Source organism: Piliocolobus tephrosceles, chromosome 6 (assembly GCF_002776525.5).
Source record: "Piliocolobus tephrosceles isolate RC106 chromosome 6, ASM277652v3, whole genome shotgun sequence".
Classification (NCBI taxonomy): domain Eukaryota; kingdom Metazoa; phylum Chordata; class Mammalia; order Primates; family Cercopithecidae; genus Piliocolobus; species Piliocolobus tephrosceles.
This window is the reverse complement of record NC_045439.1, coordinates 85466923-85493258: the sequence shown is the minus strand read 5'-3', so window position 1 is coordinate 85493258 and position 26336 is coordinate 85466923. Positions and strand designations below refer to the sequence as shown.

At 43.9% G+C, this 26336-nt stretch overlaps 1 long non-coding RNA gene and 1 other non-coding gene across 2 annotated transcripts; both read right to left on the bottom strand.

The window, feature by feature from the left end:
* Positions 1 to 14333: 14333 nt before the first annotated feature.
* Positions 14334 to 24195, bottom strand: LOC113220211. Its single transcript, XR_003307129.1, has 3 exons — positions 24175 to 24195; positions 23523 to 23601; positions 14334 to 14934 (listed from the first exon to the last, which is right to left on the bottom strand). It is a non-coding gene; the product is annotated as an uncharacterized LOC113220211 (long non-coding RNA).
* Positions 24196 to 24807: 612 nt separating this feature from the next.
* Positions 24808 to 24877, bottom strand: LOC111529719. Its single transcript, XR_002727512.1, has one exon. It is a non-coding gene; the product is annotated as a small nucleolar RNA SNORD77 (small nucleolar RNA).
* Positions 24878 to 26336: the final 1459 nt, after the last annotated feature.

The window sequence follows — 26336 nt, the reverse complement described above, 5'->3', positions numbered from 1 at the left end:
TCTGCATGGTTAAAATTGAACAGAACTTTTTTTGCACAGAAATTAGGATTACCAAAAATACTGAAGAAAGACTACCTCTGATTGGACTCTTCTCAAGGAATTAATAATTCAAGAACTAAGGAAAGAAAGAAGTGATTATATGAAAATACTGAAGTTGATCGTAGCAACTGAAGGCTGATCCTGTGTGGGCAAATGTAAATGCTGAATTCCCACATTCCAATGTAAGGCCTGGGATTAGGGCAGCAATTGAGCAGGGTAATGTTACTGAGAGCAAACAGATCGCAGGGTCTGAGAAGGCCTAACATTAAACCCCTATGTTCTCATAAGTTATGTGGGGGGTTTTTGAAATGACTTTCACTGTCTTCAGGGAGTTTATCTTCGTGTATGTTGTGGGCGTATTAGGAACCCAAGGCTGTTCCCAAAGTCTCCCTTTCCCATCCTATCCATTTTTAGATACACCCACTCTTTCAGTAATCCTAACCAGATCTTTAGACTCCTTCCTCTCCTAAGTTACTTGCACCTGAGCTCCATAATTTATCAAAATTATATATTATGAATACTTTCCTCAGTTCATGATTTTTTTTAACTCTTAATGGTATTAGATAATTTAATTTCATTTAAAAAAATTTGTTTTGAGACGGAATCTTACTCTGTCGCCAAGGTGGGGTTGGAGTGCAGTAGTGGCTGATCTCGGCTCACTGCACCCTCCGCCTCCCGAGTTCAAGCGATTCTCATGCCTCAGCCTCCCGAGGAGCTGGGACTACAGGCACCTGCCACCATGCCCGGCTAATTTTTGTATTTTTAGTAGAGACGGGGTTTCACCACGTTGTCCAGGCTGGTCTCAAACTCCTGACCTCAGGTAATCCACCTGCCTTGGCCTCCCAAAGTGCAGGAATTACAGGCGGGAGCCACCATGCCCGGCCTGATATTTTGTTTTGATGGTTAGTGCCTTTTGTGTACTATGTAAGAAATCTTTGCCTGCCCTCATTGTGAAGATACTACCCTAGTTTTTCTTCTGTGTTATTTTATCTTTCACATTTAGGTCTATGATTAATTTCACATTAATCTTTGTATATGATAGGAGTTAGACATCAAGATTCTTCTCTTCCATATGGGTGTACAGTTGATCCAGCACTATTTAAAAATTTTGTTCCCACTGAATTTCAGTGGCAGCTTTGTCATAAATCCGGTGACTACATATGTCTGGGTCAATTTTTGACTCTATTCTGTGCCATGAGTGTATTTTTCTGTCATTGTGCCAATATCACACGTCTTGATTTCTGTAACTTTAGAGTAGGTCTTGATATCTGCTAGCCTTTTTCCTTTAAGAGGGGCATGGCTGTTCTATCACCAATAGATGACAATTGTTAACTTTCGTTTTATGCTTCTAAAAGTATAATTTTACTGAATTTTAAGTATATGTATTCAACAAAATTTAGATTGCACTGCACATTTGTTTAGTAATCTACGTACTTTACTTAGCTTGAATATTTCCCTTGTGCGCAAATATTCTTGAGACTTTTTACTTTGAAATAATTTCAAGTTTACAGTACAGTTGCAAAAATATTACAAAATAATGCCCTCATACCCTTAACCCAAAGTCCCCAGTTGTTAATAGTTTATATTTACCTCGTTATTCTTTCTGTCTCAGTTTCTCACTATGCATATTGTTCTTTTGTTTTTCCACCCATTTAAGAGCCAATTACAGACATTACCCTAAGTATTTCATTATTTCCTGAAAACAAGGATATATTCTATGCCACAGCCACAGTACAACCCAGGAAAATCAAGAAATTAATAAATACAATACTACCATGTAACTTACAATCTCATTCAGCTTTCGTCAACCATTCCAGTTGGGTGGAGGCTGATTATCTCTCTGCCATTTTCATAAGTTATGTCATAGATTTTCACATCTGTCACATCAGTCATTTCTCCAAAGAGCCTTAGTTCCTTTTAGTGAAGAATGAATGGTATTTAGAAGCCAAGTCTGGCTGCTAGGTGTGTTTATTGTTACTGAGATGTCATTATTTCCAGTCTATCTCAGTGACTAGACCTAGCAAATAAATGAATGTATTTCTATTAAATATATTTAAATATGTGTGCATATAGATGTGTATGTTATATATACATATGTATAGATCTATATATGTGAACATATATATGTACACACATCTCAAAATATATGTATATATAAAATGTATATATATAAAGTAGGAGTTCACACCAGTAACTCAAATTCCAGTCCAATAGCACATATTTTTCTCTAGTCTTCCTCTTCTCTATAATTTTATCTCCCTTCTGCAACAATAAGAAGCTTGATTCTCATTTTCCATGATATACTTGTATTTTCTCATGTTGAAATTCATGGTACCTGATATGGTTTTGCTCTGTGTCCCCACCCAAATCTCGTGTTGAATTGTAGTCCTCAGTGTTGGAGGAGGGGCCTGGTGGGAGGTGATTGGATCATGGGGCAGACTTCCCCCTTGCTGTTCTCATGATAGTGATTTCTCACGAGATCTGGTTGTTTAAAAGTGTGTAGCACTTCCCCCTTTGCCCTCTCTGTCTTGCTCTGCCATGTGAAGATGTACTTGCTTCCCCTTCACCTTCTGCCACGATTGTATGTTTCCTGAGGCTTCCCCAGCCATGCTTCCTATATAGCATGTGGAACTGTGAGTCAATTAAACCCCTTTTCTTCATAAATTACCTGGTCTCAGGTAGTTCTTTATAGCACTGCAAGAACAGACTAATACAGTACCATAACAATGGAGCCTCCTCTTCAACTTGATTCTTGAGTCTTTTTGACATCTGGAGATTTTTTATAGCTCCCTGCTATCTAGCATGACAAGAGTTCCTGGCTAATCTTGTACTTCCTGCCCTAGGCATAAAAATTAGCCATTTCTTCAAGAAATTCATATTGTTTTCTGTGGGAAACTGTATATTAAGACCACAATCTGGGCACTAGGGATGCTTATTGCTACTGAATTGTTTGTTACTTGTAAGCCACATTAGTGGATGGAGCTAGAGGGAGATCTCTATCCATAGAGATAGAAATAGAGAACATTTATACTGCCACTTCAAAGTCAAGACTACAGAGGTTGGGTTTGGTTTTGGTTTTTGGTTTTATGGGTTGTTTTTTGTTTTGTTTTTTGAGACAGGGTCTCACTCTGTTGCCCAGGCTGGAGTGCAGAGGTGCAATCATGACTCACTGCAGCCTCGAACTCCCTGGCTTAAGCGATTCTCCCACCTCAGCCTGCCAAGTAGCTGGGACTACAGTTGTGCACCACCAGGCCCAGCTAATTTGTGTATTTTCTGTGGAGGCAGGGTTTCACCATGTTGCCCAGGCTGGTCTTGAATTCCTGGACTCAAGCAATCTGCCTGCCTCAGCCTCCCGAAATAAGACTACAGAATTTTAATTTAATCTTTTCTATATTACATCTTTATTTCCTTTCTTCCACACTGAGAATACTAGTTCTCAAGAACATAAGGGACAACAGTATTTAAATATCCCATAACTACTCATTTCCTTTATCCTACATCACATACACAGCAGTCTCAAAATAACAATACTAATGATACTATCACCACCAATATAATTACTGAGACATTTAAAAAAATGTTTGCATATGCCCTTCTCATTCTATCCCCTCCATTCCTTCTCTCCATTTTAACAGATGTGCTGTATATTATCTGAGCCTATACTCATTACTCTACCTTCCTCTTTTTAACTCTCTTAGTACTACAAAGAATTCCATGTTTAGGCTGGGCATGGTGGCTCATGCCTATAATCCCAGCACTTTGGGACGCCAAGGTGGGCAGATCACGAGGTCAGGAGTTGGAGACCAGCCTGACCAACACGGTGAAACCCCATCTCTACTAAAAATACAAAAATTAGCCAGGCATGGTGGTGTTCACCTGTAATCCCAGCTACTCAGGAGGCTGAGGCAGGAGAATCGCTTGAACCTGAAAGGCGGAGTTTGCAGTGACCTGAGATCATGCCACTGTACTCCAGCCTGGGTGACAGAGCAAGACTCCGCCTCAAAAAAAAAAAAAAGGACAAAGAAGAAATGACTACCTTTACAGCTGAAGTTTTATTTCACAAATATTCAGGTGCCTATTATATGCAAGATATTGTGTCAGGAGCTGTGGAAAATGTGAAAATGAAGCATATACAAGAAGCTCAGAATCCTGAAGGGGATATGCACATGCATAAATTTTTCCATGAATAATTTGAATATAAGAGAAAATATGAAGTATGTCCTTTTCTGTGCCCCTAAGGTGCTCTGTGATCACAGCTCACTGCAACCTCAACCTCCTGGGCTCAAATGATCCTCCCACCTCGGCCTCCCCAGTAGCTGGGACTACAGGCACATGCCATCATGCCAGGCTAATTATTTTGTATTTTTTATAGAGACGGAGTTTCATCATGTTACCCAGGCTGGTCTTGAACTCTTGTCCTCAAGTGAGCTGCCCACTTCATCTTCCCAAAGTTCCGGGGTTACAGGCATAAGCCACCATGACTGGCCTTGCTTTTCTTAATTATTGGATATGTTTCTCTGTATTGTCATTAACTATTCACTTTTCTTTCTCCCACACTGTGGTAGACTGTGTTGATGGCCCAATTCATCACATTCTCTGTAGCCATGCCCTTTACCATGTGACTGTGCAGTGCCCCCCACCACCATGAGAGGAGTAACCTCTCCTGCCCCATAATTCTAACTACCAGTATGTGACTTGGTTTGGCCAATGGAAAGTTAGCAGATACCATGGCAGCAGAGGCTTGAAATTGATCTGAACACTGGGAGCTGCCCTTTTGCACCTCTAACATCATGAGAACATGACAGACACATGTAATGGAGCTGAGACTCCTGAGTTGCTCCAGCTGATGTCAGCCTTGGTTAACTGCCTGCCAGACCGCATATAGACATATGAGTGAGCCCAGCTAAGAAAAGGGTATGAATTATAATTATACAACTTGATGAATTTTCACAAAGTGAACATATCTATATAATCACCACCCAGATCAAAAATTAGAACCTTAACAACACCTCAGAGGCACCTCTCGTGCACCTTCGCAGTCATTACCCACTCCTCCTCCAAAGGTAGCCATTATCCTGTTTTTTTTTTTTTTTTTTCTCTTTTTTTTTTGAGACGGAGCTTCACTCTTGTTACCCAGGCTGGAGTGCAATAGTGCGATCGCGGCTCACCACAAACCCCGCCTCCCGGGTTCAAGCGATTCTCCTGCCTCAGCCTCCTGAGTAGCTGGGATTACAGGCATGTGCCACCACACCCGGCTAATTTTGTATTTTTAGTAGAGACAGGGTTTCTCCATATTGGTCAGGCTGGTCTCGAACTTCCAACCTCAGGTGATCCACCCGCCTCAGCCTTCCAAAGTGCAGGAATTACAGGCATGAGCCACCACACCCAGCCCTGTTTGTTTTTTAATAGGGAAAGAGTATCCTAATCAGAGACTAGAATGCTTGGCAGCTCTGGTTTTTACATTTATTTCTGACTCACTGTGTCTGCAAAAGCTCCTTTCTGAGTCTGTGTGGTTGAGAACCAGACCCTGAAGTCCTGGTACTTTCAAGATACCTGACAACCTGTGAGTCTGTGAGCAACCAGCCAATAGATTTCCCTTGAAAAACCCTAACCCCCACATTGCCATGTGTCCACTCCACCATCCACTTCTTGGGTATTCGTTTGAGGTCTCATGGAGTTCAGTATCTTATTCTGGAATCTCATTGTATCATTCCTGATGCTGATAAGGCTGGGTTGGAGCTGATGCAAAGTTGTTTGTTTGTTTGTTTGTTTGTTTGTTTGTTTGTTTGTTTTTGGAGATGGAGTCTCGCTCTGTCACCCAGGCCGGAGTGCAGTGGCATGATCTCATTTCACTGCAACCTCCACCTCGCAGGCTCAAGTGATTCTCCTCCCTCAGCCTCCTGAGTAGCTGGGACTATAGGCACATGTCATCACGCCCAGTTAATTTTTGTATTTTCAGTAGAGATGGGGTTTCACCATGTTGCCCAGGGTGGTTTTGAACTCCTGAGCTCAGGCAGTCTGCCCATCTCAGCCTCCCAAAGTGCTAGGATTACAGGCATGAGCCACCATGTCCAGCCTGATGCAAAGTTGTTTGTTGTTGTTGTTGTTGTTTGAGACAGGGTCTCACTTTGTCACCCAGGCTGGAGTAGAGTGACATGATTTTGGCTTACTGAAACCTTGACCTCCTATGTTCAAGCTATCCTCCTCCCTCAGCCCCCCAAATAGTTGGGACTATAGGTGCACACCACCATGCTTGGCTAGTATTTGCATTTTTTGTGGAGATGGGGTGTCACCATGTTGCCCAGGCTGGTCTTGAACTTCTGAGCTCAAGTGATCCACCTGCCTCGGCCTCCCAAAATGCTAGGATTACATGTGTGAGCCACTGTGTCCGGCCTCAAAGTTCTTTTTCTTTCTTTTTTTTTTTTTTTTTTTTTGAGACGGAGTCTCACTTGGTTGCCCAGGCTGGAGTGCAGTGGCCTGATCTCAGCTCACCGCAAGCTCCGCCTCCCGGGTTTACGCCATTCTCTCGCCTCAGCCTCCCGAGTAGCTGGGACTACAGGCGCCCGCCACCTCGCCCGGCTAATTTTTTTTTTTGTATTTTTTTAGTAGAGACAGGGTTTCACCGTGTTAGCCAGGATGGTCTCGATCTCCTGACCTCATGATCCGCCCATCTCGGCCTCCCAAAGTGCCGGCATTACAGGCTTGAGCCATCGCGCCTGGCAAAGTTCTTTTTCATCTTGAGCATCTCTTGCTGTGAGCCTCATAACCTGCCTAGCTGCCCTTCTGATCTTGTAGAAGAGTCTATGAAGCAGACTTGAATCTTACATGAACAGATACTTCACAAAAAAGGATATCTAAATGTTCATATGGAAATTTACTCATGCTCATTAGTCATAAGAAATATGTAAATTAAACAAAAATGAAATACTACTACACACCCATCAGAATGACTACAATTAAAAAGATCAATAATACCAAGTGCTGGCAAGGGTATGAAGAAACTGGGACTCCCATGGTTCTGGTAGGAGTGTAAATTAGTACAGTTCTTGAGATGTTTGTTTGGCAATATGCACTGAAGCTGAATTTACATTTACCCTATATCCCAGCAATTCTATTCCTAAGTATGTTGATAACGGAAATGCACACATGTGCTCACAAAAGACATGTGCAAGAATATTCATTGTAGCACCATTCCTGATAGCGCTAAATGGGAAATAACACAAATATTCACCAATAGTAGAATGAATGAATACATTGTGTTATATTCAAACTGTGGTGCACTATAAAGTAATGAGAGTTACGGAGCCACCCCTATTCACAATAACCTGGAAGAATCACATTAACATAATGTTGAATGAAAGAAGCTAGACACAAAAGGCTATAGGTGGGGTCAGGCACCATAGCTCACACTTGTAATCCCAACACTTTGGGAGGCCAAGGTGGGTGGATTGCTTGAGGTCAGGAGTTCGAGACCAGCCTGGCCAACATGGCAAAACCCCGTCTCTACTAAAAATATAAAAATTAGCCGGGCATGGTGGTGCATGCCTGTAATTCCAGCTACTCAGGAGGCTGAGGCATGAGAATTGCTTGAACCCGGGAGATGGAGGTTGTAGTGAGCTGAGGTCATGTCAATGTCACTGAACTCCAACCTAGGTGACAGAGTGAGACTGTGTCTCAAAAAAAAAAAAAAAAAAAGCTATATGGTATAATCCCATTTAGAAGAAGTGAAGCAAAACTAATCTATGGTATTAGAAGTCAGGATATGGATGGGCGCAGTGGCTTATGCCTGTAATCCCAGCACTTTGGGAGGCCGAGGCAGGCAGATCACCTGAGGTCAGGAGTTCAAGACCAGCCTGACCAACATGGAGAAACTACTAAAAATACAAAATTAGCTGGGCGTGGTGGCACAAGCCTGTAATCCCAGCTACTTGGGAGGCTGAGGCAGGAGAATCGCTTGAACCTGGGGAGGTGGAGTTTGTGGTGAGCCGAGATCACACCATTGTACTCCAGCCTGGGCAACAAGAGTGAAACTCCGTCTCAAAAAAAAAAAAGCAGGCTGGGTACAGTGACTTATGCCTGTAATCCCAGCATTTTGGGAGGCCGAGACCAGTGGATCACTTGAGGTCAGGAGTTCGAGACCAGCCTGGCCAACATGGTAAAACCCCATCTCTATTAAAAATACAAAAAAATTAGCCGGGCGTGGTGGCAAGTGCCTGTAATCCCAGCTACTCAGGTAGCTGAGGCAGTAGAATCACTGGATCCCAGGAGGCGGAGGTTGCAGTGAGCTGAGATCGTGCCACTGCACTCCAGCCTGGGCAACAGAGTGAGACTCTGTCTCAAAAAACAAACAAACAAAACAAAACAACAAAACACATGGAAAGCCAAATATAATCACAAGCCTGCTTGGAGAGCTGGATTCAGAGCACCACAATGGGAGAGGGGGTCAAGGGAGAATAGGAATGTGCTTTCAAGACCTTCACGGTGAAGATGGATCTGCCACTAGAACTGCACAGGATGTGATCTTGGCCCAGGGCTCCCTCTCCCCCAGCAGTGTTCAGATGAGCATCACCAATGTCACCTCAGGGACTGTCCTGTTTTCAGCCTCTCCAGTGGTAACTCATCCCTTCTTGTTGACTCTTTCTTCAGCTATGCTGCAGAACATTTGTTGGTTGTCTTATCCATTTTCCCACATCACTCCCAGAGATCCCTGGCCTCTTTTCAACAGACTATACTTTCCCTTTGGGGATCAATCCATGTAGTTCCTGGCATGAGGCATCACATAAGCTAAGCCATTCAGCACAGTCCATCCTCTGAGCCCAGTGATGGGTTCAGTATGTTAGCCACAAATGCTAGGATGCTGAAACTCTATATTTTTCACTGGGCGTGAATGAGAAAGCACATAGCCATCGGTGCTTTCTGAGGACTGTAAGGGGAGCCAGCCACAGAGTATTCTGACATGGACTAAGGCAGAGGGGAGGGCTGGAAAGAACCTAACTTCTTGATGATTTTGGTAAACTGCTGGATCAAGTAACCACAACTCCTCTGAACTTTTCAGTTACTTAAGCCAATAAATTACTTCTTGTGTATAAACCAGTTTGTACTGGTCTGGCAGACCTAGTTGACTGTGCAATATCTAGTCTCCTTTTTCTTTTCTTTTTCTTTCTTTCTTTCTTTTTTTTTTTTTTTGAGACAGGATTTTGCTCTGTCACCCAAGCTGGAGTGCAGTGGTGTAATCACAGCTCCCTGCAGCCTTGACCTCCTGGGCTCAAGTCATCCTCCCACCTCAGCCTCTCAAGTAGCTGGAACCACAGGTACACACCACCATGCCCAGCTAATTTTTAAAAAAATCTTCTGTAGTAGGTGAGGCATGGTGGCTCATGCCTATAATCCCAGCACTTTGGGAGGTCAAGGCAGGAGGATCACTTGACCCCCCAGGAGTTTGAGCCCAGCCTGGGCAACATAGCAAGAACTCATCTCTATAATTAATTAATAAATATATGTTTTGTAGTGATGGCATCTCACCATGTTGCCTAGACTGGTCTCAACCTCCTGGGCTCAGGAGATCCTCTTACATCAGCCTCCCAAAGTGCTGGAATGACAGATGTGCGTCACCACACTACCTGGCCTATTCCCCCCTCCTCGCAGAACCCCCATTTTATTCAGAGTTTTTAGATATTTATCTCCCCACATTCCTCCAGAGCTAAGGGTGTCAATGTGGCCAATAAGGTACAAGTGAAAGTCACTGGGTGGTACTTTTGGAAAAGCAACTGATGAGCTGATTCAAAAAGAAGAAGAGGAGCCAGTCTCAACTGGAACATGCATTCTGCCTTCCCCCACCCACTTCTTCCTACCTGCAAACCAGAAGAGTTACAGCCACCTTGTGATCATGAAGCCAAAAGACACACACTAAGGATGACTGAAGAAGATAAAAAGAACCAAATTCCTTGAGCTGCTACGAGAGCCCTAGACTGCCTATCCCAGTCTCCTCATAACATAAAAAAAAGTAAACCCCTTTCTTGTTAAGCCTTTGCTTTGCTGGGTTTGTTAAGTGCAGCCACGTGCATTCCTATCAAATAGAGAATTCAGTCCACTGAAGTGGGGTGCTGCACATAATATCTGAAACGTGGACTTCCTTGAGTGGTAGAGACAGAGCTTTGGGCAGTGGGGGCACAGATACTGCAGACAGGAATGCTGACAACCCTCCTATGCTGTGGGGAAACATTTAGTCAATCCGCTATTTTATGGGAGACACCCCACATATCAACCAAGTCTGTAGTGATAGGGTAAATGGCTAGAATAAATCAGAATGTTGGCTCCTGTTGGTGACTTCATTCCACTTTCAATGAATTCTTGAAGAAGACCAGTGAACTTGAATTATCCAGGCTGAAGGAAAACAGGAAGGCAGTGCTACTTCACTAAGTAGTACTTCTGCCTATGGCCTGCAAATCTGCTTTGAAGGAGCATTTCATAATTTGGAGAATTGCAGGGCTGAAAAAGACAATTGCTGTGAGCCAGGCAAAGTGTCTCATGCCTGTATTCCTAGTACTTTGGGAGGCTGAGGTGGGCAGATCACTTGAGACCAGGAGTTTTAGACCAACCTGGGCAACATAGCAAGACTCCATCTCTACAAAACATACAGAAACTTAACCTGGTGTGCATGTGCCTGTAGTCTTAACTACTTGGGAAGCTGAGGCAGGAAGATCACCCGAGCCTAGGAAGGTTGAGGCTGCAGTGAGCCATGATCACACCACTGCACTCTAGCCAGGGCAACAGAGCCAAACAAGACCCTGTTTCAAAGAAAAAAAAAAAAGATAATTGCTCTGTTCTCCATATAGGAGTGGTGGCTGCCAAGCAATATGGTGGAAGAAGAGAAGATTGGTTGGTGTCTTGGGCCTTTCCTAAGCACCTTCCTCTAAGAACTCATCACTCAACAGAGGAAGTGGAGTCCGCAAAGTGGTTTCTTCCCACTAGAATCTTTTGTTTCAAATTGTCTCAAGTCAATAATCGTTAAGTTAAAGGCTAGAGGGACAGGCAGGACACAAAGGCCAGTAGCTAACAAAGGAAGGTTTTCAGGCCTAAAAGACTATGCCTATATAGGCGATTTGGCTATGGTGACTCAAACATAGGATCAACCAGAGGCAAATACACTGAGAGCCTGCAACAATTTTTAAGGAATCATATCACCAAAAACGAAAATTTAAAAACCTGGCCAGCAAAAGCGTATAATTTTTCAATCCCAGGCTCCTGAACTCACACAACAGAAAGCATATTCTCCCCAAAGTTCACTTCAGATATGGTTAAAGAGGATAATGAACAAGAAGCCATCTCAAAAGAAGATGGAACTTGGACCACAGAGTACAATAGAGAAAGGAATTCCTCCTAGAGAGTAGGCTGACTGAACAAGGAAATTACTCCCTGCCTGGAAGGGAGTCATGGCCACTCCTGTCTAGCAGGATCTGACATTTGTTATAGATCCAATATTTGCAATAGCTTTGACATGCTTAGAACAGAAAGATTCTCTCCTTTATTCACATTCTTCCCTGTCCTACATTGAAGTTTTATTCTGTTCCTTCTCCTCCATTATCGTATATGAGACATGCTGGGGGAAGATAACTTGCCTTTTAGTTCACAGATTACTGGACTCTGAAGATTCACATTAGGACTAAAGGGAGAAAGCTATATATCAGCTGGAGATTCTGGGTTTTGAGATGGATGTAGGCTCTGGGTGAGAATTTGGCACTGTCTCCCTTAGAAAGGGAGTATATTCTGTGCATGTGAGGATGGATAGCCAAGGGTGGGCTATGGCAGTCACTGCTTTCCTTCTACCCAATGACCAGTCTCCTTTTCTTCTTGACTAGTACAACCCTGAATTTGATGGAGGAAGCAATGTGTATTTGTCCATTTTTCATGTTGCTGATAAAGACATACCCGAGACCGGGCAATTTACAAAGAAAGAGGTTGATTGGACTTAACAGTTCTACATGGCTGGGGACAACTCACAATCATGACAGAAGGTGAAAGGCACGTCTCACATGGCAGCAGACAAGAGAAGGGAATGAGAGCCAAGTGAAACAGGTTTCCCCTTATCGAACCATCAGATCTTGCAAAACTTATTCACTACCACAAGAACAGTATGGGGGAAACCACCTCCATGATTCAGTTATCTCCCACCGGGTCCCTCCCACAACATGTGGGAATTATGGGAGTACAATTCAAGATGAGATTTTGGTGGGGACACAGCCATACCATATCACAATGTGTCCAGCAAAAACATTACAATTCCCTACCTCCCTTGCAACTGGGGATGACCTCGACCTCTCTGGCCAGCAAAACACTGCCAAGGTTATCTGGAAAAGCTTTGTCTTCCAGTTGTAGGTGCTACTCCATCTCTCCTTTGCACCCCTTTGCCAGAACCAGATGGAAACTGGAATTTTCAGAAAAGACTGATGAGCATCGGAAATGGTTAATATGTGCCTAACCTTGTTTAAACAAAGTGAGTGAAGTAAGGACAAATTTATAAATATGTAAATACACATTAAAAACTACTTTTTCCTCTTAGTTTCTTTAAAATGCATGTGGCCGTTTAAAAATAAGTAGAAGCTTTCTTTTTTTATGCTCTGTAACATTTTAAGTAGCTGTGAAGGTTTAGTAAATTCTCCTGTGAATCCATCTGGGCCTTGTGACTTGTTAAAGAGCAATTCGTTAATTTATTTAAATTTTCTGTATTTACCAGGGTCAATTCGGGTAAATAATATTTTTGTAGAAAATTATCTATTTAACCGAGGTTTTCAAAGGTGTTTGTCTAGACTTGAGATAAGTAGTGTCTTAGGATTTGTAAATTGTCTTCTATTTCAGTGGTTGTCCTCCTTGTCATTTCTTATCTTGCACACTGATGCCTTTTTCTTTTGTTCTTTTTTTTAAAAAAAATTATGAATACATAATAGTCATACATATTTATGGAGTACATGTGATATTTTCATAAAAGCATACGATATGTAATGTTCAAATCTGGGTAACTGGGATATCCATCACCTCAAATACCATCTCTTTGTGTTGGGAACATATCCTTTTGTTCTTGATTAGGTTAGCTAGCAGTTCATCTACTTGACTGATCTGTTTTCTCCAAGAAACAGCAGTTCAGTTAATTTATGTTTTTTATATTCTTTTTCTTTTTTTTGAAACAATCCGCTTTTTATTCAAATGGAATCATATTTAACAATCAAGGTCATATGACTTAAAATCTTCTGAGCTGGGTTTAGGATTCAGATAGATACTTTATTGTCAGTTGACATTAAAACAATGTTCTTGGCCAGGCACAGTGGCTCATGCCTGTAATTCCAGCACTTTGGGAGGCTGAGGCAGGTCAGTCACCAGATATCAGGAGTTCGAGACCAGCCTGGCCATCATAGCAAAACCCCGTCTCTACTAAAAATGCAAAAATTAGCTGGGCATGGTGGCGGGCATCTGTAATCCCAGCTACTTAGGAAGCTGAGGCAAGAGACTCACTTGAACCCGGGAGGCAGAGGTTGCAGTGAGCTGAGATCTCACCATTGCACTCCAGCCTGCACAATAAGAGCAAAACTCTGTCTCAAAAAAAAAAAAAAAAAAAGAAAAAGAGAAAAAAAGTAAATTATTTGCGTCAAGTTACACAGTTTTTTTTTTAGTTTTAGAATCAAATTTATGGCCAGACACAGTGGTTCATACCTGTAATCCTGGCACTTTGGGAGGTTGAGGTGGGTGGATCACCTGAGGTCAGGAGTTCAAGACCAGGCTGGCAACATGGTGGAACCTCGTCTCTATTAAAAATACAAAAATTCTCCCAAAAAAAATACAAAAAACTAGCACGTGCTTGTAGTCCCAGCTACTCGGGAGGCTGAGGCAGGAGAATGGCCGGAACCCGGGAGGCGGAGCTTGCAGTGAGCTGAGATTGCGCCACTGCACTCCAGCCTGGGCGACAGAGCGAGACTCCGTCTCAGAAAAAATGAAATGAAATGAAATGAAATGAAATAAATAACAAAAATTAGCTAGGCGTAGTGGCTCACACCTGTAGTCCCAGCTCCTGGGGAGGCTGAGGCACAAGAATCACTTAAGCCCAGGCAGAGGATGTTGCAGTGAGCTGAGATCATGATACTGCACTCCAGCCTGGGTGACAGAGTGAGACCCTTTCTCAAAAACAAACAAACAAACAAAAACTTTATTTAGGCCTAATTTCCATACAATAAAATTTACCCATTTTAACTGTACAATATGATGACTTTCGACATATATACACTATAGTATAAGTGCTACCACAATCAATATTCAATTATAACTCATGCCTCTTTTTCAGCACTCTTCATCCCCAATTTCAGTAGCTGGTAACTTTAAGGTTTTACCTTTTCCAGAATGTCACATAAATGAAATCATATATTATGTAGCCCTTTGAGTCTGTTTTCTCTCACTCAGCATAATGATTATATTTGTCCATGTTGATGCGGGCATCAATTTATACAAACAATTTTAATGCAAACGTTCAATAGGGCTTCTTTCCCATTTTCCCAAGATTTCATGTCTCTCTCTGCTGTGGACACAGATGGCTTCACTCCATCCTGTATTCTCTGGACCATGATAGAATTCCAGACTCTCGGTAGTTTTTGCATTCCAAGAAGTAGAGCCCAAAGTGGTGGCCTATAATTACAGTTACTCAGGAGGCTGAGGCAGGAGGATCCCTTGAGTCCAGCAGTTTGAGGCCAGCCTGGACACCACAGCAAGACCACCAATAAATAAATAAATAAATGGAACATGTTTCCCTGTCATGGTCATTTTCATCCATTCCTCTGGTAGAAGCATCAGATTCCTTCAAGCAAGGGTTTATGTTGGGGTCTCTCAATCTCTGCATTAGCACAGGCATCCAGTCTTCTCATGGAGGAGGATGGGGAGGTGGAATGGAGAAACAAGAGAGGCGAATCAGAGACCTAACTGCCTTCTGCCCATTGGTACTGCCCGTGGACAGCTGGCACAGGTGAACACCCCATTCTGCCTTCAATGGTGTGGACAGGGGCAGAGGACGAGGAAACACAGGAAACTAGGAGTGAGGCAGGCAGACAAGCTTCAAAGGCTGGAGCCAATGAGGGTGCAGGGAGAGCTGGGAGTTCCTGAACCAGGCAGGGGTCACCTCCTCACCACAGCCAGAATAGTTCTACCAGTGCCCATGCCATCTCCAGCTCCAAACACCATTTTTCCTGTTTCCTAACTCATTAATTCCTTTCTTTTTTGAGATGGAGTCTCACTCTGTTGCCCAGGCTGTAATACAGTGGTGCAATCTCAGCTCACGCAACCTCTGTCTCCCAGGTTCAAGTGATTCTCCTGCCTCAGCCTCCTGAGTAGCTGGGATTACAAGCACGTGCCACCATGTGCCTAGCTAATTTTTGTATTTTTAGTAGAGACACGGTTTCACCATGTTGCCCAGGCTGGTCTCGAACTCCTGAGCTCAAAGTGATCACCTGCCTGAGCCTCTCAAAGTGCTGGGATTACAGGCGTGAGCCACTGCCCCCGGCCCTAACTCATTAATTTCTATTTATGTCTATATTCATTCCTACCTTCTACTTTCTCTTGGTTTACTTTGCTTTTTTCCTAACTTTTTAGTTGATGTTTACCTTTACTGATATATGTATTTGATGTAATACATTTCCTGACAACTGTAAGCGGTACCTCATAGATTCAGATAAGCTGTGTTTTCATTATTGTTATTTTATGAAATTCTGCAATTTTGGTTTGTATTACCCTGTTGATTCAAGAGTTGCTTAATCTAGTTCTTTAAAATTTCTAGGCCGGGTAGGGTGGCTCACACCTGTAATCCCACACTTTGGGAGGCCAAGGGGGGCAGATCACTTGAGGTCAGGAGTTCGAGACCAGCCTGGCCAACATGGCAAAACTTCATCTCTACTAAAAATACAAAAATTAGCTGGACATAGTGGCAGGCACCTGTAATCCCAGCTACTTGGGAGCCTGAAGCTTGAGAATTGCTTGAACCGGGAGGCGGAGGTTGCAGTGAGCTGAAATCGCACCACTGTACTCCATCCAACCTGGGTGACAGAACGAGACTCCATCTCAAAAAAAAAAAAAAAAAAAAAAAAAAAATTCGAAAAGTCTTTTTGCTTCTAATTTTGTTAATTTGTCATTGTATTGCATTTTGTGATCAGAGAATGTTGTTTCTGCTATTGCTAATTCACGAATGTTTCTTTCAGTTACTCAGTAGACAGTTTTCTGATCCACCAAGTCTCAGGATAGGGTCCTCTGGGGCTAATTCTAGCCAATGTTATCAGTGTGCCGCCACCTCCAGGACCTGGCTGCACTCTGCTGCCTTCCACACAACCCTCCTGACTTTCCCGTTCAGAAGTGAGCTCTAGACCTAGCTCTGCTGGTTTCAGATATTTATCTCCCCATTTACATGTAAATTGAAATTTGAGGTATGCCTTGTCTCCTAGTGATGCCGTGAGGAATGGGGTGATTTAATTTGCTTTCATTGTCAATCTGTATGGTTTCTGAAGGACTGTGAAGGGATTTTAGGCATCTGCCATTTTTCCACAACAATCAGGAAGCTTTGTGCTTTCTTTTTATTCTATCTTTGCTGCTTTTTCTTCATTCCTGCCTCCCATTGGCTTAATCAAATTTTCTTTTTTGCCCTTCCCTTCCCATCCACATTGAAGTCACAGTTCCATTTCGGTTCTCTCAGTGGTATCCCTTAAAAGCACAGAATGCACATTTAGCTTAACAAACTCTACAGTTAATCAGTATCACCACCTCCCTCCCAAACAGTATAAAGATCTTAGAATGTTCCAACTCCCAGCCAGGCATGGTGGCCCATGCCTGTAATCCCAGCCCATTGGGAAGCTGAGACAGGAGGACCTCTTGAGGCCAGGAGGACTCCTTGAGACCAGCCTGGGCAACATAGCAAGACCTTGTCTCTACAAAAAATAAAAATATTAGCTGGGTGTGGTGGTACGCATCTGTAATGTCAGCTACTCGGGAGGCTGAAGCGAGAGGATGGCTTGAGCCCAGGAATTCAAGGCTGCAGTGAGCTATGATAGTGTCACTACACCTCAGCCTGGAATCCTGTCTCTTACTGAAAAAAAAAAAAAAAAAATTTTTTTGAGATGGAGTCTTGCTCTGTCGCCCAGTTTGGAGTGCAGTGGCATGATCTTGGCTCACTGCAACCTCTGCCTCCCGGGTTCAAGCGATTCTCCTGCTTCAGCCTCCCAAGTAGCTGGGAGTATAGGCATGCGCCACCACGCCTGGCTAATTTTTTTTTTTTTTTGGTAGAGACAGGGTTTCATCATGTTGGCCAGGCTGGTCTCCAACTCCTGACCTCAGGTGATCCACCCGCCTCAGCCTCTAAAAGTGCTGGGATTACAGGTGTGAGCCACTGCACCCGGCCAAAAAGAATGCTTTGACTCTCATCATCTCCCTCTCACCGTATTATTAATTCAACAAACATTTGTGAGTGCCTACCACATGCCAAGTTGATACAGTAATGAACAAAAGAAGAGGAGAGGGAGGGAATGGGAGAGAATCTCTGTGCTAATGGATTACATTTTGGTGGGAGAGATAAACAAGATGCGAAATTAAAATCTGTAGTGTGGGCCAGGAGGGTGAGGTGGATGGATCATTTGAGGTGAGGAGTTCAAGACCAGCCTGGTCAACATGGTGAAACCCTGTCTCTACTAAAAATACAAAAATTAGCTGGGCGTGTTGGTACGTGCTTGTAATCCCAGCTACCCAGGAGGCTGTGGCAGGAGAATCGCTTGAACCTGGGAGGCGGAGGTTGCAGTGAGCTGAGATCATGCCATTGCCCTCCAGCCTGGGTGACAGAGCAGAGCTCTGTCTCAACAACAACAACAAAAAAAAACTTTAGTTTGTTGCACAGTGAAAAGTACTAAGGTGCAAAACACTAAAGCAGGGTAGGAGAATATGAAGTGGTGTAGCCACGAGAAGGAAGGTAAATTTACCTCACTAGAAAGGTAAATTTTTGTTGTGTTTCAGAGACGGGGTCTCACTCTGTCACCCAGGCTGGAATGTAGTGGTGCTATCACAGCTCATGCAGCCTCAACTTCCCCACCTCAGCCTCCCAAGTAGCTGGAATTACAGGCACATGCCCCACACTGGGCTAATTTTTGTATTTTTTAGAGATGGGGATTTCCCCATTGTTGCCCAGCTGCCCAAGCTGGTCTCAAACTCCTTGGGCTGAAATGATTTGCCCACCTCAGCCTCACTGGGATTACTGGCATTAAGGAAGGAGACCACTTCTACTCCTGCTGCCCTCCTCCCCCCATCTTGGAGGAAAGAGACAAAGCAAAAAGTTGGAAAAAAAAAAAAAAAAAAAGTAAGATAAATAGCCAGACAACCTTGGCACCACCACCTGGCCCTAGGAGTTAAAACAAGTAATAATAATAACGTCAACTCCTGACCTAAACTACTTGTGTAATCTGTAAATTCCAGACACTGTATGAAAAAAAGCATTGTAAAACTTTTTGTTCTGTTAGCTGATTTCCCATGCTTGCTTGATTTATCACAACCCTTTCACACGGACCCCTTAAAGTTGTAAACCTTTAAAAAGGCCAAGAATTTCTTTTTCAGGGAGCTCGGCTCTTAAGACACAAGTCAGCCGATGCTCCTGGCCAAATAAACCACTTCCTTCTTTAATCCGGTGTCTGAGGAGTTTTGTCTGCAGCTCGTCCTGCTACGCATGAACCACTGTGCCTGGCCTGAATTTTTTATTTTCTTCGAGACTGAGTCTTGCTGTCGCCCAGGTTAGAGTGCAGTGGCACAGTGTCAGCTCACTGCAACCTCCACCTCCCAGGTTCAGTTGACTCTCCTGCCTCAGCCCCCGGGAGAAGCTGGGATTACAGGTGCCCCCCACCACACCCAGCTAATTTTGTATTTTTAGTAGAGATGAGTTTCACCATGTTGGTCAGGCTGGCCTCAAACTCCTGACCTCAGGTGATCCACCCGCCTCAGCCTCTCAAAGTGCTGGGATTACAGGCATGAGCCACTGCGCCCAGCTGAATTTTGTTTATTTTGAGAAGGAGTCTCGCTCTGTTGCCCAGGATGGAGTATAGTGGCATGATCTCGGCTCACTCCAACCTCTGCTTCCCAAGTTCAAGGGATTCTCGTGCCTCGGCCTCCTGAGTAGCTGGGTCTACAGGCACACACCACCACACCCAGCTATTTTTTTTGGTAGAGACGGGGTTTCACCCTGTTGGCCAGGCTGGTCTCGAACTCCTGCCCTCAAGTGATCCGCCTACCTTGGCCTCCCAAAGTGCTGGGATTACAGGTGTGAGCTGCCGCTCCTGGCTTATTTGTTATTTTTATTTTTTTTAGAGACAGGGTCTTACTCTGTCACCTAGGCTGGAGCATAGTGGCATGATCATAACTCACTACAACCTCAAACTCCTGAGCTCAAGGTAACCTCTGTCTCAGCCTCCCAAGTAGCTGAGACTACAGAAATGTGCCACCAAGCTGGTTATTTATTTTATTTTCTGTAGAGCCAAAAAAGGTCTCACTATGTTCCTTAGGCTGGTCTTGAACTCTTGGCCTCAAGCAATCCTCCCACCTCAGCCTCCCAAAGTACTGGGATTACAGGCATGCTCCACCTTGCCTGGCTGAAAGGCAACTTTTGAATTAAGACATGAAGGAAATGAGAGCTAGCCATGTAGATATCTTGGGGAAGAATACTCTAGGCAAAGAGAATAGCAAGTACCAAAGACCTAAAGCACTTTTTGACATGTTAAAGAACAGCAAGGAGTCTTATGAGGCTACAGTGAAGGGAAGGAGGAGAAGAGTGATAGGATTTTTTTTTTTTTTTTTTTTTTTTTTTGAGACAGAGTCTTGCTGTGTCGCCAGGCTGGAGTGCAGTGGCGAGATCTCGGCTCACTGCAACCTCCGCCTCCCGGGTTCAAGTGGTTCTCATGCCTTAGCCTCTTGAGTAGCTAGCTGGGACTACAGGCACATACCACCACGCCCAGCCAGTTTTTGTATTTTTGGTAGAAACAGGGTTTCACCATGTTGGTGAGGCTCGTCTCGAATTCCTGACCTCAAGTGATCTGCCCACCTCAGCCTCCCAAATTCATGGAATTACAGGTATGTGCCACTGTGCCAGCTAATTTTTGTATTTTTAGTAGAGGCAGGGTTTTGCCATGTTGGACAGGCTGGTCTGGAACTCCCGACCTCAAGTGATCCGCCCACCTTGCCTCCCAAAGTGCTGGGATTACAGGGGTGAACCGCCACGCCCAGCCAGAAGAGTGATAGGATTTTGAGGTCACAAACCTATATGGAGACCAAAGTAGAATCATGTGGTCCATATTAAGGATGTTGGTCTTTATTATGAGATAGAGACCCACTGAAGAGTGCTAAGGGACATGGCTTGGCATATGCCAAACCAGGATCACTCTGGTTGCTGTATTAAGAACAGAATGGCCGGGCATGGTGGCTCATGCCTGTAATCCCAGCACTTTGGGAGGCTGAGGTGGGTGGATTACCTGAGGACAGGAGTTCGAGACCAGCCTGACCAATATGGAGAAACCCCTGTCTCTAGTAAAAATACAAAAATTAGCTGGGCATGGGTGGTGCATGCCTGTAATCCCAGCTGCTCGAGAAGCTGAGGCAGGAGAATCGCTTGAACCTGGGAGGCAGAGGTTGCGGTGAGCCAAGATTACGCCATTGCACTCTGGCCTGGGCAACCAGAGTGAGACTCCATCTCAAAAAAAAAAAAAAGAGAAAAGAACAGAATGCTGGGGAGAAAGCCAGCTAGGAAGTTACACTAATCCACGTGAGAGATGATGGAAACCTGCCCAGCACTGGGAAATAGGAGGGCATGGGAAGTGCTTGAATGCTGAATGTGTTTTGCAGGCAGAGCTGACAGAATTTGCTGACTGACCAGTGAGGTGCGAGAAGTGAGAGGTCAAGGAGGACACCCAGTATTTTGACTTGTGCAACTGTAAGAACAGAGTTGCCATTAACTTCTTGTTGACTAGAATTTAATCACATGGCATAGGAGGCAGAATTCTAAGAATTCTCCTGTGATCCTTGCCCTGGTATAATTTCTTTCTTCCTCTTTGAGGGTAGGTAGAAATCAACATGAGCTCATGTTCTGTTATAAAGCAAAAGGATTATCCAGGTGGGTGTAATCTAATCACAAGCCCTTGAAAATCACAGTTTTTCTGGCTGCTGGGCAGAGGGGAAGACAGACAGTGTATTAATCAGGGTTCTCCAGCGAGACAGAACCAACAGGAAGGATGGATATGTAGGTAGATAGACAGACAGACAGATAGATAGATAGATAAAAAGGGTATTTTTTTTTAAAGAGATGGAGTCTCACTAGGTTCCCCAGGCTGTTCTTGAACTCCTGGGCTCAAATGATTCTCCTGTGTCCGCCTCCCAAAGTGCTAAGATTACAGGCATGAGCCACCACACCCAGCCAGAAAGTATTTTTTAATTAAGGTGTGTGCTGTGTTTTTTTTTTTCAGACATGATGAATGCTATTGCACACGTAACAGACTACAGCATAGTGTCAATATAACTTTCACATGAACTGGGAAACAAAAAAATGTGAGCCAGTGCACCTGGCTGAGAGGGGATTTATTAGAGGAATTGGCTCGTGTGATTATGGTATGTGAAAAGTCCCACAGTGAGCCATATGCAGGCTGGAGACACTGGGATGCTGGTAGCATGGCTCAATCCAAGTCTAAAGGCCTCAGAACCAGGGAGGCCAAGGATGTAATTCTCAGGCCAAGCCTAAAGGCCTGACAACTCAGGGCTACTGATGTAAGTCCTGGAATCCAAAGGCCGAGAAGACAGCAGAGGAAGAGTGTATCCCAGCTCCAGCAGGTAGATTGGCACATTCATTTTTCCCCAGTTTTTGCCTCTGGAAACACCTTTTTTGCCTCTGGAAACACAGAGACACTCAAAAAAATGCTTTAGTAGGTTTCTAGGTTTTCCTTAATCCAGTCAAGTTGATACCAAAAATTAACCATCAGAGAGAGATTCCAAGCATGAGAAAGACACTGCACCAAGGCTGCCTTGAAGATTTAGGGGACCGGCCAGGTGCAGTGGCTCACGCCTGTAATCTCAACACTTTGGAAGGTCAAGGAGGGCAGACCACTTGAGGTCAGGAGTTCGAGACCATCCTGGCCAACATGGTGAAACCCCGTCTCTACTAAAAATACAAAAATTAACCAGGTGTGGTGGTGTGCACCTGTAATCCCAGCTACTTGGGAGGCTGAGACAGGATAATCACTTGAACCCAGGAGGCAGAGGTTGCAGTGAGCCAAGATAGCATCACTGCACTCCAGCCTTGGTGGCAGAGTGAGACTCTGTCTCAAAAAAAAAAAAAAAAGAAAGAAAATGAAAGATGTAGGGACCACATGAAGTGTCCCGGCAGCCTCTGGGAACAGAGAGCAGCCCCTGCTGCTCACAGCCCGTTAGGAATCAGGATCTCAGATGTACAGCCACAAGGAACTGGTTTCTGCCAAACTGAATGAGTCTAGAAGCAGATTCTTCCCCAGAGCCTCCGGACAAGAGCCCAGTCCATGGACACCTTGGTATCAGCCTTTTGGGACCCTGAGCAGAGAACCCAGGCAAGCCCAGACTTCTGACCTATAGAACTCTGAGATAATAAGTGGGTGTTGTTTTAAGCTGCTAAGTCTGTGGTCATTTGTCACACTGCAATAGCAAACAAACACATATGGCCACACCTAACTGAGAGAGGTTGGTAAATGGTGTCTCAAGCTGGATATTCATGTGCATTGTTAAACTTGGAGGAGGAGTTCTATAATGAAAGAAAGAGAAGCATGAATACTGGGGAGATGATAAGACATTCTTCCACACACTATAAGCCTGCCCTGTCCAATACAGCACACAGTAACCACATGTGCGTATCTTTTTTTTTTCTTTTTTTTTTTTTTTGAGATGGAGTCTCGCTCTGTCACCCAGGCTGGAGTGCAATGGTGTGATCTTGGCTCACTGCAACCTCCACCTCCCAGGTTCAAGCAATTCTCCCACCATAGCCTCTGGAGTAGCTGGGATTACAGGCACCCGCCATCATGCCTGGATAATTTTTGTATTTTTGTAGAGACGGGGTCTTGCTCTGTTACTTAGGCTGGAGTGCAGTGGTGCAATCTTGACTCACTGCAACCCCAACCTCCTGGGCTCAAGTGATCCTCCCACTTCAGCTTCCTGAGTAGCTAGGACTACAGGTACACACCACCACGCCCGGCTAATTTTTGTAGAGACAGCCTCTTGCTATGTTTCTTAGACTTGCCTCGAACTCCTGGGCTCAAGCAATCCACCCGCCTCTGCCTCCCAAAGTGCTGGGATTGCAGGCATGAGCCACCGCGCCTGGTCTAAAAACACTCTTTTCATTCAGCACTACAGGTTTTAAAAGGCAGTGTTCCCATAAGACAAGGAAACTTGGCAAAGAAAGGAACTCCCAGTCACATTCAACAAACCTGTTTTTCCAGCTACATTAATGCACTCAGTTGATGCAGGTAAGTGTACGGGAGAGGTTCATGGAGAGATAGGAGGGTCCTGGAAACAAAGGAAGACTGTGGCATTAGATGACTGCAATCACGGAGACTCAGATGGTGCTTGTACTACCACGGTTCGTCTTTTGAGTATAGGCATGTCATATTCTGGACCAGAATATAAATTCTAGTAGCAAAGTGGGTAGGGTGGTTACTGCATAAGGAGGTATCACAATCTGTCATTTGGGGAGGGTGAGGGAAGGACTGGCTGTCACAGCTCATCCTCACCAAGGACATATGTGTAGTGCCCTCTGGTGGCCTGCAGTGGCACGCAAGCCAGGCAGATCAGAATCCCCCATCTCTCACCCCCTATGCCCCCACCCTCCTCCCAGCCACCCCCATCTCAGGCAAGACAAAGCCAGAGCCCTGACTGGTCTCCCTACTTCCCCTCCTGTCCACCAGAATGATTTGTTAAGATCATTAGATCATGTCACTCCTCTGCTCAAAATTCAGGGTAATTTCCCTTCTCCCTGAGTTATTTAGCCACAGTACTCAGTGGTCTCCATGGCTATACTCAGTATGGCACCTCCCAGCTACCTTTCTGTCTCCACCTCCTGCCCCTCTCCCGGCTACTCACCCTGCTGTAGCCATGCCGGGCTGCCTGCTCTTCCTCTGCCGCATAACACACCAAGCACACTCCCACCTCTGTGTTTGCTGTCTCTCCCATCTGGGAATGCACAGGTGACTCCTTCATGTCCTTCATATCTGTGTCAAATATCACCACATCATCTTTTGCACTAAATAAAAAAAAACCCTCCTCCCAGCACACTATATCCCCTTTAGCTGGATTCATTTTTTGCCATAGTATTTAATACCATCTGACATATTACATATTTATTTACATATATATGTGTGTGTGTATTTATATTTATTACCTGTCTCCCCTTACTTTCTGCTTTTTCAAAAAAGTAGAAACTTTGTTTTGTTCCTAGTTGAATCCCCAGGATCTAGAATAGTGCCTAGCCTGTAGTAGTGCTCAAATATATATGTTGGGGGAAATAAATGAATCAAGAACTGAATAATGAGCAGGCATTGTATGACCTTCATTGTTTCTTTCTTGAATATCAAGACACTATCACAAAAAGGACAACTCTACAAATTTATATAAAATTCATAAAATTCCTATTATATCCCAGCAGCTGGGGCAAAGAAAAAAAAGAAAAAAATTCCAATATAATCCCAACAGTTTTTTTTTTTTCCCAACCACCCCAGATACATCAGACAGATGGTATACATCTCTTCATGATTCAATCTGCTGAACAACGCAACTGTTGTAGTATCCAACAGGTTTCTTTTTAATTGGATTAAATTATCTGACAATTTATTTGGAAAGAATAAAGTACTTAGAAATAGCCAATAAATGTAGGAAGAAGTACACTAAGGGTGCACTTGGCTTAGTAGATCTCAGAAGACACTATAAAGATACCACAATAGCATCAATATAATATTGGCCTGGGCATAGACAAATAAACCAGTGGAATAGAAAAGAGAATCCAGGAATAGATATCTGTTTTTAAGAACATAAAATGTGAACAGTGCAATTTTAATTCAGTGGGAAATGGATGGATTATATAATAAATGATTATGATATTATCTATCAGGAAAATAATTGGACCTCTATTTTATATCATATAAAAATAAGTTCCAAGTATTTTAAATACTAAAACATAGCAGGTACTTTTACTTATTCATTTATTTACATTTATACTTACATTTATATTTTTGAAACAGGGTCTTACTCAGTCACCTGGCCTGGAGTACAGTGGCGCAATCATGCTTCATCACAGCCTCAACCTCCCTGGCTCAAACGATCTTCCTACCTCAGCCTCCCAAGTAGCTGAGACAGGTCTGTGCCACCACGCCCGGCTAATTATTTGTATTTTCTATAGAGACGGAGTTTTGCCATGTTGTCCCAGGCTATTCTCGAACTCCTGGGCTCAAGTGATCCGCCTACCTCAGTCTTCCAAAGTGCTGGGACTACAGGTGTGACCCACCATGCGTGTCCAGCAGGTCCTTTTAGAACCCCAACTAAGTTCAGAATATAGTTAATTTGGTCCTCATGCCTATACGAAGACATGTGACTGATTTCATCAGAGTCACAATTTATAGCGCACATTCCTAATCTTTTGGTTGTAAAAAGTCCCATTTCATAACTGGGCTTAGAGTATGAAAGACCAACGGAATGCAGAGGGAGTCCGTGGTGTGGAGAGGGGGATTGGTGATGGTAAGAATGGGGTGCTGGACCCCAAGCATGAGGAGAGTTTCCATAGGAAAGTAGGGGTAGTGACTGTAGCTGCCCAGCTGAGAATGTCAGAGTCCAAGCTAGGTAAGGAAATGGTTCACGGAGGGGCAGGACAAGAGATTGATCAAATAAGTAAATCTTTTCAGAATAATGGGAGCAAAGTTTCTATTTAAAATGAAAGAATATAGTAATGAGGAAACTAGAATAAACCCTGTGGCATTAGACTGGAATTGAAGGTATTGGGGGTGGATTCGTGGTTTTTTTTTTCTTTTCTTTTCTTTCTTTTTTTTTTTTTTTTTTTGAGATAGAGTCTGGCTCTGTCATCCAGACTGGAGTACAGCAGCACAATCTCAGCTCACTGCAATCTCTGCCTCCTGAGATCAAGCAATTCTACCTCAGCCTTCTGAGTAGCTGGGAATACAGGCACATGCCACCACACCTGGCTAATTTTTGTATTTTTAGTAGAGATGGGGTTTCACCATGTTGGCCAGGCTGGT